The sequence below is a fragment of the Suricata suricatta genome, chromosome 9 (assembly GCF_006229205.1).
Source record: "Suricata suricatta isolate VVHF042 chromosome 9, meerkat_22Aug2017_6uvM2_HiC, whole genome shotgun sequence".
NCBI classification, from domain to species: Eukaryota; Metazoa; Chordata; class Mammalia; order Carnivora; family Herpestidae; genus Suricata; species Suricata suricatta.
The window spans coordinates 48,668,395-48,686,137 of NC_043708.1; the positions used below are offsets into that span (position 1 = coordinate 48,668,395).

The 17,743-nt window shown below is 35.4% G+C and overlaps 1 long non-coding RNA gene across 1 annotated transcript in view; it reads right to left on the bottom strand.

The window, feature by feature from the left end:
- LOC115302026 overlaps positions 1–16,825 on the bottom strand; it is a 231,708-nt gene extending 214,883 nt beyond the window's left edge. Inside the window, exon 1 of the long non-coding RNA XR_003913394.1 lies at positions 16,759–16,825. This is a non-coding gene — a long non-coding RNA (uncharacterized LOC115302026). The remainder of the gene's footprint in view (positions 1–16,758) is intronic.
- Between the last annotated feature and the right edge of the window lie 918 nt (positions 16,826–17,743).

Here is a 17,743-nt window from a genome sequence, read left to right on the forward strand (position 1 = left end):
TCCGTATGTCAGATGTTAAAAATTTAAGCCTCAGTCTGTGTCTTTCTAGCTGTGTGAGCTCAGTCTCAGCATCTTTTATATTACCTCCTAATTGTTTACCGCAGAATATGGCACATAGTAAATGCTCAAGAAAATCAGTTGTTAATATTAATATGGTCATCACCAATAAGACATGATTTTAAAGACGCCACGTGATAGGTTTCTTTCACACTGTGCCTGCATAGGTGGTTTTTGGCGTCAATCCATTTTTGGTGAATCTTAGAGGCAGATGAATACAAGTTGTCCCCTTATTATAAAGAGGAGGAATGAATTACTCCTATTTTGCAGAAACCCTTAACTCATTACATTGCTCTTAGAAGACTTTTGTGGAAAATTCAGAGTGCTACATACAAAAGAGCCATTTGGAGCAGAACTACATTATTGTTTATGTTATAAACTTTATAAGTAAACACAGTAAAATAGTTTTCTCTGTATTTCTAACTTTATGCCCTTGGCATCTATAGCCCTGGATTATTGCTAATACAGTTTTAAGTTCTATTTATATTCAGGGAACACATTATGATGCAATTGGTTGGTTAAGAAATCATCAAACAGCAAAAGCAACTTCTGAAGGCACTACGGCCTTGCTGCTAAAGTAGAGGCCAGGTGGCTATAAAAATAGACCTAAAAAGCCAATGGTTTAAACAAAAGAACCATTTATTTGTGTCTCATGAAATCACTAGGACGTAGGCATGCCAGCCCAGATGTTAATCTTAGACTCAGAAGGAGGAAGAAGGAATCAAAGAGAACACATCCAGTGCCTCTGAAGGCGACCTCGACACTTGGCACATATTACTTCACAGATATTTTAAAGACCGGGACTGACTTAGACACATGTGGCCACACAGTACCATCTTTCACTATGTGCTTAATACTGTTAATATTGAAGGCAGAGATTGAGGGAATGTTGGCTTAAAACCTATGTCCAAATATTTCTTGAGCTACAATTACACTCATAAAGAACTGATCAAAAACAAATAAACTGGAAACTTTGAGTTGTCAAAAAATTATATTGTTAACTATCCCAGAAATTTGGCTTATAAAACCCAATAGTTCCACCTCTAAAATAACCTCAGGGCCCAAACCTACAGAAAGAACATGTGAAACGTGTAATTTGGCAAAGGAGACCGCACTGTATCTAACTCATATGTGGATACGTGGAATAATATAAAAGGAAGGTTTAAAGTTTAGGATCATAATAAGCAAGAAAATTTCCCCCTGAGAGCAAGACATAGGTCTCGAGAAGGAACTTAACTTCACGTCTGTGGCCGAAGAGCCTAATGATTCTGGCCTGTATGTTATCAACCAACTATACCTTAAGAGTCTTCGGTTTTCTAAAGGGGAAGATACTGTCGTTTTATTTTTATTAACTTTTTGTTTTGTTTCTCTGATTGTTAGTGGTTATCTTGTTTCTTCTCTACCCTCATGTACTAGCTACAAGGCACCCGAAATATTAATTTATTAATCACTGGACCAGGAAGCGTCAAATCCAGACCTGAGAGAAAGAGAAGCTGTGACTGACTCAGATTTGAGGATGGCATGGCCTCTCCACCAGTCCTCAACTGCGTAACTCTGGAACATTATGTTGAAGCTAAGTGGATGTGTATCTTGCCAAGTTACTATATCAGAGAGATCTCTTTATTAAGGCAGTTTAGTCCATGCCTAACTGATATAGTTTCCATGTATGAAACCAAGGACGTACAAACTATGGCTCATGGGCTAAATCCAAACTATCACCTATTTCTGAGGGGAAAAAAAAAGTTCTCGTAGAACACAGCCATAGCATAGTATCCAAAATCTATAAGGAACTCACCAAACTTCACACCCGAAAAACAAATAATCCAGTGAAGAAATGGGAAGAAGACATAAACAAACACTTCTCCAAAGAGGACATCCAAAAGACACATGAAACGATGCTCAGTATCACTTATTATCAGGGAAATAGAAATCAAAACCACACTGAAATACCCCCTCATACCAGTCAGAATGGCTAAAATGCACAAATAAAGAGACTATAGATGCTGGCGAGGATGTGGAGAAATGGGCACCCTCCTACGCTGTTGGTGGTAATGCAAACTCGTGCAACTTCTCTGGAAAACAGTGTGGAGGTTCTTCAAACAACAGCCAAATCATGGAAAGAGCCTAAATGTCTATCAATTGATGAATGGATCAAAAAGATGTGGTTTATCTATACAATGGAGTACTATATGGCAATCAGAAAGAATGAAATCTGGACATTCATAGCAAAGTGGATGGACCTTGAGGGTGTCATGCTAAGTGAAATAAGTCAGGCAGAGAAGGACAGATACCATATGTTTTCACTTATAAGTGGAACAGGAGGACTATGGGGGAGGGTAAGGAGGAAGATAGTTGGGGAGTGGAAGGGAGAAAAACTATGAGAGACTCTTGAATACCGAGAACAAACAGGGCTGATGGGAGAGTGGTGGAGGGGAAGAGGGTGATGGGCATGGAGGAGGGCACTTGTGGGGATGAGCACTGGGTGTTATATGGTAACCAACTTGACAAACTGTAAAAGAAAAAAAAGAAACTAAAAAAAAAAACCACAGCCATAGCAAGGCCCATTCATTTACGTTCACATACCGCCAGGCCTGTTTTTATGTTATATGCGCAGAGTTGAGTAGTTTTAACAGAAAGGTTTGCCTGCTAAATCTAAGATATTTACTATCTGATGATTCACAGAAAAAGTTTATTAACTCCTGGTCTGAACTCCAAACAATGTAAATTGATGGGGAAATTTAACGTGGCTAAAACATGTATTCCCCTGAGTCATGAAGATCTATCTCCTTTTCAAAGAAGTTCTGGTGGAAAAATAAGAATACAGAGTAAAGCAGGAAAGAGACAGGGTGAGAAAGAAAAGGCTCTGCATTCTTCTTGGAGTAAAATAATGAGTTTGATTGGCTCAATGAATATCTCCAATGTTTTCTCCTTGCTTCTTTATTACTGCTGCCAAGGTCCTGAGTTTTGCCCATAGGCCTTGGCCTTCACTACTACCTCAGAAGAAAAAAATCGTCTCAGAGCCCCATGCCCTGCATAAACAGAGTTTAGCATTCTTCAGGTGTAAACAACTTTTGATAAACCTAACACTCAGGATAAATTTTCCAGGTAAATGTTAGTAATTTCCCTTATCCTGGCAATCCTATTTCTGCTTTATTGCTTTTATATTCCTTTTAATATTCAGTGTCACTTGGGAGAATTTTCTTCAATCATCCAGGAACCTTACTGGTCCACTGCTCCATCTTGATATGAGCTTATTGAAGCCTACCGAATGTAGCCTCCTTTAAAGTCATTTTGCCTAAACTTTTACTCATCATGCTATGGCCTTCATTAAATATAGTTGTATCTTAGATACAGGACACATGACCCTGAATCTTCCTAACTAATCCAACTCCTTTCATCACACCTGAAACTTACTTCCACTTAGTTTTATAATTATTTCAGTTACTTCCCTATCACTTTAAGAAAATCCTGCCATCTGGCACTTTATAAAGCCAATTTAACAGTTAAAACACGATGTTACATTTTATATGATACTCACTTTGTATTTTCAAATTACTGTCACATGCCTATTATAACTGAGTGGATAGTCAAGAGAGTAAACTCCTTCTATAAGCGTTTTGAAAGCAGTAAAGTCTAACCCTCATTAGCACTTGGGAATAATTGCTCGTCTACATCACCAGGAGAATGCTGGGAGTCTGTTGTCTTTGCAGCTTGGGTAATCTAATGATATCTCACACTGGGATATAGAGCATTATCTGAAGTTCTTAGCATTTAATTCAAACACTGATAAACTTGATGCTCTGATGAATTTTTATTGAAGTGATTTTGGGGGTTTTTTGTTTTGTTTTGTTTTCAGCAAATAGTTCTACACCATCTACATTTTCTCCTGATCAAGTTGCATTTCTTCAGTCAAGCTACTTGAAGTTATCTAATAATAGCTGAAATTTTCCATCACAGAGTGTAAAAATAATATATTAAGGTTAGTAAACATAAAGGAAATTAAGGGATGGTGATTGGACATAAATCGAGTTACACTGAAACCATACATTGAACCTTTTTTTAACCAAAGAAAGGAAATAATTTTTGGAAATATTTTTCAAATATTTCTATCTATTCTCTTTAATTGAATACTAATATATCCTATTAAACAAAAAAATGACTTAAAAAGACATTTGGACAACTTTTTGCACATGTTTTAGCAAGGATATTTTAGCCTTAACTTCATACGTTGAATTATTGCACCTTGCTCTATTGACCTTTAAAAGGCATAGCAGTGGATGGGCCTCTAGAAGTTTTGAAGGCATATATTACATGTAGGAATATTCTTTCCATCAATTTTACAGGTGAACTGGAAACCTGAGAATTTTGTGTGAGACCCCCTTAAAGTCTGGAGGCTTATCCAATTAGGTCCAAGCTGTGATCCAAGATCACGTTTAATTTTATAGCTAATGTTCATGTTTAATAAGGATTCTGTGTGTAATCTCTGGCGAAACTCAATTAGAGAGTCACAACACAGCACTTCCAGGTTCTAGAAAAAGGCCAAGATGTCTTCAAGATGAAACAGCTCACTATTTGTAACAGGTCACTTTCTCGCATGCTACTGAGCAGTAATTGAAACTGCTATTATGTGGCCAATGGACCAAAGCTACTTCCCATGAAATGTGTATTGTGCGATCCACCAAGTCATCAGTTTGGGCAGGAGCATCAACATGCCATTATATGATAAAAATTGTGCTGTCAGAATTGGACCCAAGCCCTTACAGAGAGCCCAGAAAATTATATGAACAATTGCTTCAGAGATTATGTTATGTCTGCTGCAGTGCTCTTTCTTCCATAACTTAAATCTATTGGCTTCATGGGGGAAAATTCAGGTCTGATATACAGTAAGGAGACACAGCCTAATTAAAGATATACATGCGTAGCTGGGTAGGGTGCTTGCCTGATGGATCGTGCTCTAGAGGAACCAAACGAAAGATCATAGAGAAGAGATTCTGATGTAGAGGCATGTAGATGGACCTAGTAGAGAGGATCCAATGCAGAAGGGCACTCAACAATTCGGTGGACAGATAACATATCCACTGGATTCTAACCAGCCTCTATGCCCAGCTGTACTATTACATGCCATTACATACAGGAACGAAGTACTCGTGTGTGTAGAGAAGGAGACAACACATGCAGCCAAAACATGTTTTCTCTCACAATGCTGATCTCACTTCTGTTGTATTGTGTGTTTCATCAGCAGCAAGCCCTGAAGGAGAACAACTAGCCATTTGGGGACAAATTTATTACATTAGATCCTTTCTAATCTAGCACGGGCAGCAATTTTCCTTGTTAAAACCTATGTTTAATTCCAAATATAAATTCCCTTCCCTATCCCAAGTGTTTCTTCAGTCACTACTATTCAAGGGCTTAGAAAATGACTGATAAAAACTGATAGGAAATCCCACATAACTCAGTCTCAGACACAACGAGCCATTTTATAGAGAAATGTGTGCAATAACAGATAAAAATCTAAATAATCTACTCTATCACATTTCAAAATACCAAGAAATACCAGGCTAAGACTGACATTCAAATAAGGCATCGACTTGGGAACTGACCCCTGGATGTTATATATCTACCAAGGCAACATCTGTGTCCTGTCTATATAGAAGGCGTGATCTAGGAATCAAAAGATGGAATTAAAATCGGGTTCTTTAACTATCAGTCTTAGTGATAGAATTGTAGAAATTGTGCTCTGCTTCTCCACAAAATGAGCTCTGCTGTTTAGGGGTCTGGTTCACAGTATAGCAACATTATCATCACAGAACACAAATCTGAACCTGAGGATTTGAATTTTTGAACAACCCTTTGATCAATGCAACAACAAAGGGTTTCTATACTGGTAGAAAGCATAGTATTCTCAAGATTATGAGGAAGTAGAGTTGTTGCTACATAGTATGGAAAGGAAGAATATGTGTGAAATGGAGAGTTCACTGTGAGTCTTTGTGCTTCTATAGCTGCAATAACAGGGAATGAGAAAATACAGTAACTACAGGTTGACAAGGGCAAAGAAATTAAAGCTCAGCCTCCCTTGATTCTTTTATCTTTTTTCTCAAAAAACAAACACCTGTTTTCTAATATTTTATTTCTAATACTTCTAATATTTTATTAATTCATTTTATAGTGAGCTAAATATCATTTACCCTTTCAATAAATAGAAAATTAGAAAATACATATTCATATGTATTTATAAAAAAGAATATTTGGGATTAGCCCAGATATCAGTTAATCCCCAGAAGGAAATTAATTTAATGCCATATAGATTTTGATTCAATAGTACACTCACACAAACCATTTATTGGTGGACATCCATCCTAAAGGGCATCTCTCAATTCTATTTTGATCTAAGCTATTTTGATACTCTCAATTCAGATTTTCATTATTTTCTACTCTCACATGCTTTGGTGAATTTAGCACAATGTTATTGGTGAGACTCCAAAAGTAACCTTTTGTGCTTACATCACATTCAGAAACACTACTTGGTGGATACTCTACTGTCCAACAAATTGAAAATTTCATTTGAGGTTTCCATCTTAACATCTCTCAAAATTGCTCTTCTCTCTTGATTTCCATTTATTCAACAATTCAAAATCTACATATTTTAGATATATAATAATTGTTTCTCCTGAGCTGGGATCACACCTGTATTCATACAAATATATTCTTGCCCTACTCCCGAATCTTCATCTAACAAAATCCTAATGAGGATTTAATGGTTATTCCATAGGATTTCTTTTGTTATGACTTTAAACTGGAGGTGATCCATTCTGGATTTTTGTGTGTCACCTGTTCATACAGCCCTCAATGCCATTGTATATTAATGGTCCATTAAAGTATTTTATTTTTTTACTTTATATTATTTAACTTTAATTTCATTATGCTATACCAAATATATGAGTCCACATTAACCCTAATATCATGTATTATATATCTCAATGTTTTCTTTCTCATCTAACCTGACTTCTAGATTGTTATTTGAATGCAAGGTATTTATATGATTTTTATTTCAATCTTTTGTTGCTATAATTTTCCAAATCTGACATACACTGGCCAGATCATTGTAGATGATTCATTTGAAAAAGTGGTATTAAAATGTTTCCATTGCTTAACATAGTCTATTAACACTATGATAAAAAGATTTTTTCTTACATTTATTCCAGGCTAATTAACTATTTGAGTGGTAAAAGTAGTAAAGATATATTTATCATTTTTGCCATTAGTATATGAGAATTTAATTTGTTTGTAAGAAGCAAATAAAATGAAAGTCAAATAAAGAAGACATTAACTTATTCTTGACAACTGTTTGACTATGAAAAAAATATTTTTGTAAACCATAAAAGATATGAGATAAATGCTTGTATAGCAATATGAAAGTGGTAAAATCCATTAGCACTCAATTTGGAATAAAAATTAATTCAATTCTGTTTGTTGCAATAAAAATACAATGATGCAGAGAGAATTTATGCACAACTTTAATATTCTTTAAATGTCATAAAATGTCCTTTTGAACATGATTAAATTAATAGAATTTGAAAGGCAAGCAATGTCATTTATGTTAACATAGGGTTAATAACATAAAATGGAAAAAAACCTTTTACTTCAAAATAAAACAGCAATGTCCAGCTGAAAGGCAAATAAATGCTGGAATCTTGAAAAGGCTATACAATACTTTTTAAGTTTGTTAAAATACACATAATCTGAAAACTTTAAGCCATGTGTAACTCTGTGTGCCTATAAATTAGCAGCAAGAAACTAATTATGGAATTCTTAACAAATTCAACAAATTGAATCTCAGATTGTAATTTTATAAACCCTTTACTCTGAAGAGCATGAAAATTTTGAAAACAAAGTGTTTTGTTTCTTATCTAATGCAAAGTTAATAATAGACTTACATAGCAACATAGCAATTTATTCAGGTCACTTATAGACTGTGGATGGCCACACACAGTACTAGCCTACAAAAACTAGAGCTGGGAATCAGGCCAGATATAAAAGGGTTTTGCAGTTACATTCAACTAAGTAGTTCAATGGGCAAGTCCAAAGAAGATAATTAAGGGCAGATGGTAATTATGCACATTTACTCAACACTCAGAAACAGAAAACACTGGAGAAATAGCAAAATTAGTAGGATGATAGTATGTTCCATGTGATACTGGCAAAGTCTGAGGAGGATGTTGCAAAACATCCAAGAGGAATTGTGCCGTAAACAACTGGATCTGAGTATCTGGAATTCAGCAAAGGTTTTTGAAATAGTCATCAGCAGCTAAATTATGATTGAAGCTAGAGGAGACAAGTGACATCAGCAAGAATAATCAGCATGCAAAGGGAAGAGTAGGTAGGTATACAAAGTACCAAAATGTAAAGGAAGAAATGGGGAGAAAGAATCACCCATAAAGGAGATAGAGGAGGATGAGCCAGAAACATCAAGAAAAAAAAATCAGGAGAATAGGATCTCAAGAAAGAAAAAGTTCTGTTTCTCAAACACTGCTTAGAAGGGAAGGCATATAAAAAGTTATAACCTATGTAGTGGCCATTGAAATACAAAGACATTGATAACCTTCAGAGAGGAATTTTAGTGAAGAAAAGAGGGGCAGAGATTTCCATGCATTGAAACAAAACCAGGCCCTTGTATCTCAAGCACAAAACACCTAAAAACTACCATGGCACATCAAATTAAAATTTCTCAAAACAACTATACAAAGAAATCATAAAAGAAGCTAGAGCAAAAAAGACACATTCATATAGGAAAAAGACAAGGATGATAAGCAGATTTTTTGCCACAAACAAAAGAGAGAAAAACATACAACAGTATGTTTCAAGTATTGAAAAGGGGAAAAAAAACCTGAAAATCTAAAATTTATACCTTTTTTAGTGGCCTCCCATATTAAAATGAAAAAAAGACATTTGAGACCCATAAAACTCAAGTAATTAATCAAAAACATACCGTCACTACAAAAAATAATGTTGGAGCACCTGGGGGGCTCAGTCAGTTAAGCATCGACTTAGACTCAGGTCATGATCTTGCCACTGGTGGGTTCGAGGCTCACATCAGGCTCTGTGCTCACAGCTCAGAGAGCCTGGAACTTGCTCTGAGTCTGTGCCTTCCTCTCTCTCTCTGCCCTTTCCTTGCTCATGCTCTGTCTCTCTCTCCCTCAAAAACAAATAAACAACAACAACAAATAAAACTAATAATGTTAAGAATTACTTGTCAGGAAGAAGGAACTATGGATCAACACAATGGAATGGAGAGTACTAGATATGACAGTTTTTGAAGATGTTTTAGCCATTACATTTCTAAGTATTTACTCAACAGAAGGCACGCATATACCCAGACAAAGACATACAGGAGTGTTCATAGCATCTTAATTGTAGTACTTGTAATAACTTCCTTGTAATACATCTTTCTTGTAATACTCCCAAAGTTCCCAATGTCCATCAACAGACAAGTGGTTAAACAACCTGTTGTGTATAATGCTACTCAGCAACACAAAGGAATGAACTAGGGACGCCTGGGTGGCAGGTCATGATCTCAAGGCTGGTGGGTTCAAGCCCCGCATTGGGCTCTGTGCTGACAGCTAGCTCAGAGCCTGGAGCCTGCTACTGGTTCTATGTCTCCCTCTCTACCTGACCCTCCCCTGCTCGTGCTGTCTCTTTCTCTCAAAAATAAATTAAAAAATAAACCAAAAATAACCCCCAAAAAACCCCACAGAGGAATGAACTAGTGGTACATGCATCAAAATAAATGAATCTTAAAATAATTATTCTGAGTAAAACAAGCCAGATGTTAAAGTATAGACAATAAACTTTTATTTTTACAAAGTCTGTAAAAAGTAAACCAATCAATAGTATAGAAAAGCAATTAGTAGTTGCTCCTAGGACCTGCATTATTAATTTCAATATTATCTGAAGAATCATTAAAAAAATTAGTAAGCAAAACACATATACACCAATAGAGAACAAAGACAGTTGTCTAATTAAAATATGATTTATAATTTCAGCAGTGTAAAACTCTGAAGTTCAAACCCAATGGAAAGGAAAGAGGCTGCCATAGGAAAAGTGTCTTTGATAAAATGGGCAATTAAATACAACATGCCCCCAAAAGAATGATTAAAACTAATACTTGGCTGTAATATGTACCTTGGAAAATGATTGATTCATTTACAAATATAGGCATTAAAAGCTTGAACATGATATTACTGTGATTAAATTTTTTAATGTTTTATTTATTTTTGATACAGAGAGAGACAGAGTATGAGAGGGGGAGGGTCAGAGAGAGAGGGAGACACAGAACCGGAAGCAGGCTCCAGGCTCTGAGCTAGCTGTCAGCACAGAGCCTGATGTGGGGCTCGAACCCACGAACATGAGATCTGACCTGAGCCGAAGCCGGAGGCTTAACCAACTGAGCCACCCAGGTGCCCCAAAATTTTACTTCAGGAGTAGAAGGACTTTTGATTCACTTCCTTCCACTGGTCATGCTGTTTATTCAAAAGAAATTTAAAATGGCATTTCTTTCTTATTTGTTTCCATGGTACACAATGTGCATGTAAAAATCATGTCTGTCTAATGAAAAAGTTGTGAAAAGTATATGGAAATGATGTAGTGAGAATGTAACTTTTTAAAGTATTTATTTTGAGACAGAGAGAGAGCATGAGCAGGGGAGGGGCAGAGAGAGAGAGAGAGAGAGATGGAGAGACAGAATCCTAAGTAAAGCCCACAGTGTAGAGCCTGATAGGGGGCTTGAACTCGCAAACTGGGAAATCATGATCTGAGCCAAACCAAGAGTCAGACACTTAACGAAGTGAGCCACCCAGGTATCCTGGTGAGAATGTAATTTTGAAAAATAAGTCTATATAAAATGTGTCTGCTACATAAGATGTGGGGTGATGATCTCTCTATTACATCGCATTATAACTCACAAATAGCAGATCATTAAATAAACATTGATTTCCTTTTATCCAATTTTAGAATATATTAGGAATGGACCATGTCTATTTTTAGATGCTTGCATGATGGTGCAATGAAATAAAAATATTATACACCACATTGTTATTACTAATTCTTTGCCATGAGTGATGCAGGGCAGGCACTATGACTCAGAATCACAAAATTATGATCATTAATGAACTCACAATATGTCAAAGTCCCCTTCATCAAGGTATTTGACCATTTCCTGATTTTTTTTATGCACAAGAATAAATTAAATTGACAAAAATTTTGACTTCTTCCTAATTTTCCAGTTCTCTTCCTTGCTATTTGGCAAAGAGGTAAAATAACTATCTGGAGGTGAGCCCAGCCCTGTTTGTAATGGATTTACTGGTCTCTGTGGGGATGAGTCACATGCCATGCAAGATTATATAAATTAGCCAACATGTTACCATTTATTTTTCCTTCCTGGAACAGCAACCAAAAGGGCTAAAGTAAGTGTGAACATTCTGGTCTTCCAAAGAAGCATGGGTGATAAAGCATAAATTTTCCAATGACGTGGCATCTGCACATACACATTCATACATACCCACCGACAATAAACACACTCAAGAAACAGCAAGAAGGAAAATGTACATGCTCTAAATACAGAACTTTTTAAAGCAGGAGTGGAAATAAAAAGAAATACCAAGCTACCACGTTTTCTACCACACCCAACCAAGTCCTAGTATTACAAGTTCTTCTGAATTCATTTAATAGGCTATCTTCTTTAGCAATATGAGGCCTGAGCCAAAATGTTAAGAGAGTTCATTGAGGTTTTTGGTTTATGTGTGTTTGGCAGATTAAAGCAATTTTTTTCAGACCTTACATAAAGTAAAATTTCTGATTTACAGCAAATCAAATTCTTTTAAAAATGTATTCTAGAGCAATACATGGCACCAAGGAGCCTTATTGGGAACCCTCAAAATGTCACCGTGTAGGTGAATGCCTACCAGCTTAATGACATACGCAATCTCCAGAAAAGTCTGGCATTACTGTTTTTGGAATTCTGAAAGGAGGTTTGAGTTTACAAAACTTTTGAAAAGAGCTCCTTCAATTAAAGAATTTTTATAATGCCAAAACAATAAAAATTAGAATATCAAAATTATATAGAAAATTAACTTGGAAATTAATTTAGATAAAAAAATCTTTAGAAGTGGAATAATGTAAATGTATAGTACCTCTGCTATTTCATTGTGAATCTTAATATTCAAATTTCTATGTCATATTCAGTTGTGAATCTTAAAAAAAGCTTTTTAATAAAAAATTACTAAGCATGTCACTTTTGCTATTGAGAAGTAATCATGGGTTTTTAAAAGATAAATGATTTTTTCAGATGAAATTATCTCTCATATAAATATTTATGATAAATATTTTTAAATACATGTTATAAAGGTAAATGAATTATATTTCTCCTCTTACTGATGAATTTGGAATAACAATATTTCAAAAAAAAGGGAAAATATCAACATAGCATGAAGTCAATCTCTCAATATTTCCGTTAACTTAGAAGTGTTCTATTCTTTGTGTCTCACCCTCTTTCCTAAACCAATTCCAGAACCAAGTTGCTAAATCATTAGTTTGAAAGAGCACATCTCCAGATAAATGCAAATGATGACAAGAGTAAATAAATCTGATTATGGCCTTGCTACAAAAGTTATCTCTGAGACCAGTAAGGCATACATGAATGCCTAATTGCTTTTGCTTATTTAAACAAAGATATTTAACAATTCAAGAAGCTTGGAAAAGTCATTTGGACTCTAACAGAGAGTAAAGCAGGGAGAAAGTTTATTTCTGTATTTCTACCATCTTCGACAGTACTGCAAGAGGAAGTCCAATAATTTGAATGGGCACACAATTTGTCCAAAAACTTACCTACTACTGGGTTGCAGAAATAAAAGCCAAGGAAAAATACCTTTTCTCTAGGTTCTGAGAAAAATCACACAGGTTTTTCAAAGCCAAATAATAAGGACAATGTTTGCTTTGAATAGGTATTGCCAAATATATATTACATTAAGATCAAGGTTTTTTAAGTTCATTTGTTTATTTCTTTTGAGAAGAGAGAGAGAGAGGGGAAGAAAGGGGGAGGGAGGGAGGGATGGAGGGAGGGAGATAGAGAGAGAGGAAGAGAGAGAGAGAGAGAGAGAGAGAGAGAGAGAGAGAGAGAGGGAGGGAGGGAGGGAGGGAGAGAAAGCGCTGTGGGTGCACGTGAGCAGGGGAAGGGAAGAAAGTGAGAACCCCAGGCTGACTCTGTGCTGACAGACAGGATGGAAACCCACGAACCTTAAGATCATAACCTGAGTAGAAACCAAGAGTCAGACGTCTGATGAGCCACCCAGGCGCCCAAGCCCTAGCTGCAGTCTTGTTTAAAGCAGTGAACACCTTGTATCCATATAATAAACTCCTTATTTCAGATAATGTTACTTTCAGTGAATTTCTATTATATGTCAATAAATATTTTCTCTGCAAAAGTTTTGGACAGATATTCATTCAAATGTTAATAGTCGTAATGAACATATACTAGAATAATAGACAACTTTTTTTCTTGTGTATATTGGTATTCACAGGTAAAACTTCTGGAACTTTGTATGACAGATGTTTGTCAGTGGTTACTGACTGGGAGGAAAGAACCACCTTGACGACTCAGATTTGGGGTCTGGGATGGGGAGACTATTTTGGCACACATGCTTTTCATATTTTAAAATTTTTATATGTCTAATATTCTGCTAATTCTATGTCAAAATTTGAGCAAATATACTTTGCCATAAATTATATAAGAAAATCATGGGGATGGCTCACTTGTTAAGCATCCGACTGTGGCTCAGGTCACAATTGTCTGGTTCATGAGTTCAAACCCTGTGTTGGGCTCTGTGCTGACAGGTTGGAGCCTGAAGCCTGCTTCAGATTCTGTGTCTCCCTCTCTCTTTGTCCCTCAGCTGCTCATGCTTTGTCTCTCTCTCTCTCTCTCTCAAAAATAAACATTAAAAAAATTTTTAAAAAGAAAAAAGAAACTAATGAAGACAGAGAAAGAGACAGAGACAGGGTGAGAGACAAAGAGAGACAGATGCAAAGAAATGAAAATTAAAAAGGCAATAGAAATAGCATCTCTCTGACTCTTGGGCACACACTTGAATGCATGGATACTGTGTGATTAAAAACAGATAGCATTAAAATCCCTTTATGAATCTGGAGAAGAAAATAAATTTGTTACTCTAAATAAGAATATGTGACCTTCTCTTTTATTGGGCTACTAAGGTATCTGCTTTGTGCACAGGGTAAAGAAGTTGTTTCAACCATATACAACTGTATTCTCAAAATAGTCATAAGAAACCCAGTTATAATTTTCAGCATTTACCAGAAACTAAATTAACCCTACAAAATGCTATTTCAATTCCATTTCTATGTCATTGCCAATGGATTATGTGATTATTTATGAGGCTGCACAATGAAGCTTTCAGCAGCTACCTGTTTTGAAAGTCCATTTTCAAGATTAAAAGGCTATAGAACTGAAGTATATTTGTTCATGTGCCAAAAATAGCAGTGTACTTATAAACAGAAGGGAAACTTTATATGTATATCAAAACAAACTGTTGTTTCTGTAATTTCTGAATTAAATTTTGCTCTCACTCACTTATATAGAATGATCAAAATATTAAAACTGCTACCTTTTAGAGATAAGAATTTCCTGATACACTCTTGAGATTTGAAGGATGGAGTGAACACCAAGACTATTTCCTACAACTTCTCGCTGATCAGTGTAGTACTATAGGAAAAACATGAAGTCATTCTGTAGCAAAGTTCTAAGAACTAGCAGCAAATCCTAACACTAAAACAAAATAGAATTTTGTCTAGTGATTTTCTTGAGATAAAGAAGTATATTGAAAAACTTTGATATCCATTAATCTTTGATGAAAAACATACTTAATGAGTTTTTTTCCTTTAAAGTCATTTGCTTTGAGAAGTATGTATCGTCTACTGTTCTAGACATGAATTCAATCTATTCTATTTTCTATAAATGCTTTCCTGGGTACAATATGACAGTAAGCCATAAAATGAAAAGGGCTTTGCTGTGAAAATCAGCATAAATCCATTTGGTTATTTTACAAACACTCTTCCATTCTCCATGCTCCTGAGAAGAGACTTTTTTATGTCAATGAACTTCTCTGTTGCAAAACAATGAGACAAAGCAATGGGTGTATCCACTAAAATTGCAGGTGTCAGCAACTATGTCAATCAGATAACAAATGAGTGATGCTGATTAAGACAGTGTCTCTCCATCTGAATACCTAAATATTCAAAATTTGTAAAACCGTGCTAACACGTATCCTTTCACAATTCTGAGTAATAAGAAAATGTTTGGTGAACACTTTCATTCACCTGCTACATATTTCAAGGAGAAAGTGGTTAAAAATCCTTAAAAATTTTTTTTCTATTATTTATTTATTTATTGAGAGACAGAGAGAGACAGCGCAAGCAGGGGAGGGTCAGAGAGAGAGGGAGACATAGAATCCGAAACAGGCTTCAGGCTCTGAGCTAGCTGTCAGCACAGAGCCTGACACGGGGCTCGAACCCACGAGCTGTGAGATCACGACCTGAGCCGAAGCCGGATGCTTAACTGACTGAGCCACCCAAGGCGCCCCTAAAAATCCATTTTTAAATCCAAAATATTATCATTACATTTTCAAATAAGTGGTAATATATCTTAACATTTTTTATGAGTCACAGGACACATTTTCAATCCTCTTTTGACAAGTTTATGTAAATATAAATTTGTTTCCTCTTTGGAATAAGATACCTTATCATTGTCATTCCTGAATTATTTATCTTCATCTTTATTCATTCCCACAATGAGTGTGTTGGACTTAGATTAATTTAATAGGAATATGCTAAAGTTTCACCATTGTGGGTTCTACTGAGATCATGGGACTTAGCAACAATCACTAATGCACCTTCCACAAGCCCCACCCATAATAGTGCCCATACCCCACTCTTCATTTTGTTACTAGGATCGCTAAATAATGTTTCATTCTAACAGTAAAAAATACTAAATTATGGATACATGAAAAGTTGTTAATAAGACCTACCTACCCATTATAATGCTTCCCTTATATAATTTTACCTGACTTGATAGTTATATTTCAAAATCAAGATATATTTTGTTGCTTGGATTAAATATGAACTTAATAACAACTGTAATAATAACATAATTCAGGATAATTATTCAAGATGACACTCTAAAGCAACATGGTAATTGCATACGTTTTAAATTCATTTTATATGCATAAATTTGTTGCAGAGAAATATAAATGCAAACTTACTACAAACTTTTAAATTGTAAATAAATACATTACCAAACTCTGTCAGGGAAATTGCCTGGAAATATGAGTCCCAGGAGAAAAAGAAATGACCATTAAATAAGTTGTAATTCATGTGTAGTTTTACATGGGAATAGAATTACTATGATATATAGATTCTATTTAATTCCCAGACATTCTGGATTAGGTGTAAATTTACCCCCTATTCTAACTTTTACCTATCAGAAGAGATTGGAAATAAGGTACATTTTTAGCAAATAGAGGTACTCTCTAGATTTGAAGGATGGAAGGAGCACCAAGACTATTTCCTACAACTTCTTGATGATTGGTGTGGTAAGTACTACAGGGGAAACATGAAGTCATTCTGTGGCAAAATTCTTACCAGGGTCCATTCTCCAGCTTCCCAGATGGGAGAAGTAGTTATGTCAGGAATGACTGCCACTTCTAGCATTAGGCATATGCTGACTCAAGCCTCTGTGTATACGCCGTGTGATTTTGTGACTCATTGTTAGATAATCCAATCTAGAACTTTCTCTGTCAGAACTCTCACCAATGTTATAAACACCAACATGCCTGTTTTAATTCCTTTCCTATTTAAAATAGATGGAGTCACTTGTGCTTCTGACCCTGATCTATCAATGATGCAGTATTTTGTAACAGAATTCAGATAAGATGGCTACTCATAATGGAATTGGATTTAAAACGGCAAATGACATGTTTTAAGTTTTAGCTTCTCAGCTCAAGGCATTCTCTGAGGAACAAATTTCTTTTTTTATGACTACTCTACAAGATCTTACATCTTTAAACTCTTAGAGAGCAAAAATAAGAAAAATAAAAAAACAATTCTGATATGATACAGTAAGTACTGTATTACAATGTAAGTTAAATGTACAACCATTCCAGATACACTAAGTAAAATTTCCCTTATTTATCCGACAGACTAAGACTTATATAATTGTAGTAAAGACATCTTGATGAATTAAAATGAGTGTACACATCTTGGATACTGAAGCTTCTGCTTTTCCCATGTCTATTAAGACTAAATCTATCTTGTATGGAGACTAGCAATTACTTTACCTTAGGTATTTTCCTTGCAAAAGAATATGCACTAGACCTTGCCCATTTTTACATGTTTTTGAATCTAGTCCTAAATCAGAGCTGGATCTCTAATGCTCTAGCAAACAATTATGAAGTCTGAACTGACAAGAGAATTTCTAGATTTTGCTAATTATTATCAGAAGCCTGAAGAATATATGTGAGGTGATAGTAGTAATAGACAAGAGGAAAAAGAATAAACAATAGAGGGGACCATGATATTTACTGATACGGACATGTTTGTTGATGTTTTGCCTAGTTCTACACATTTT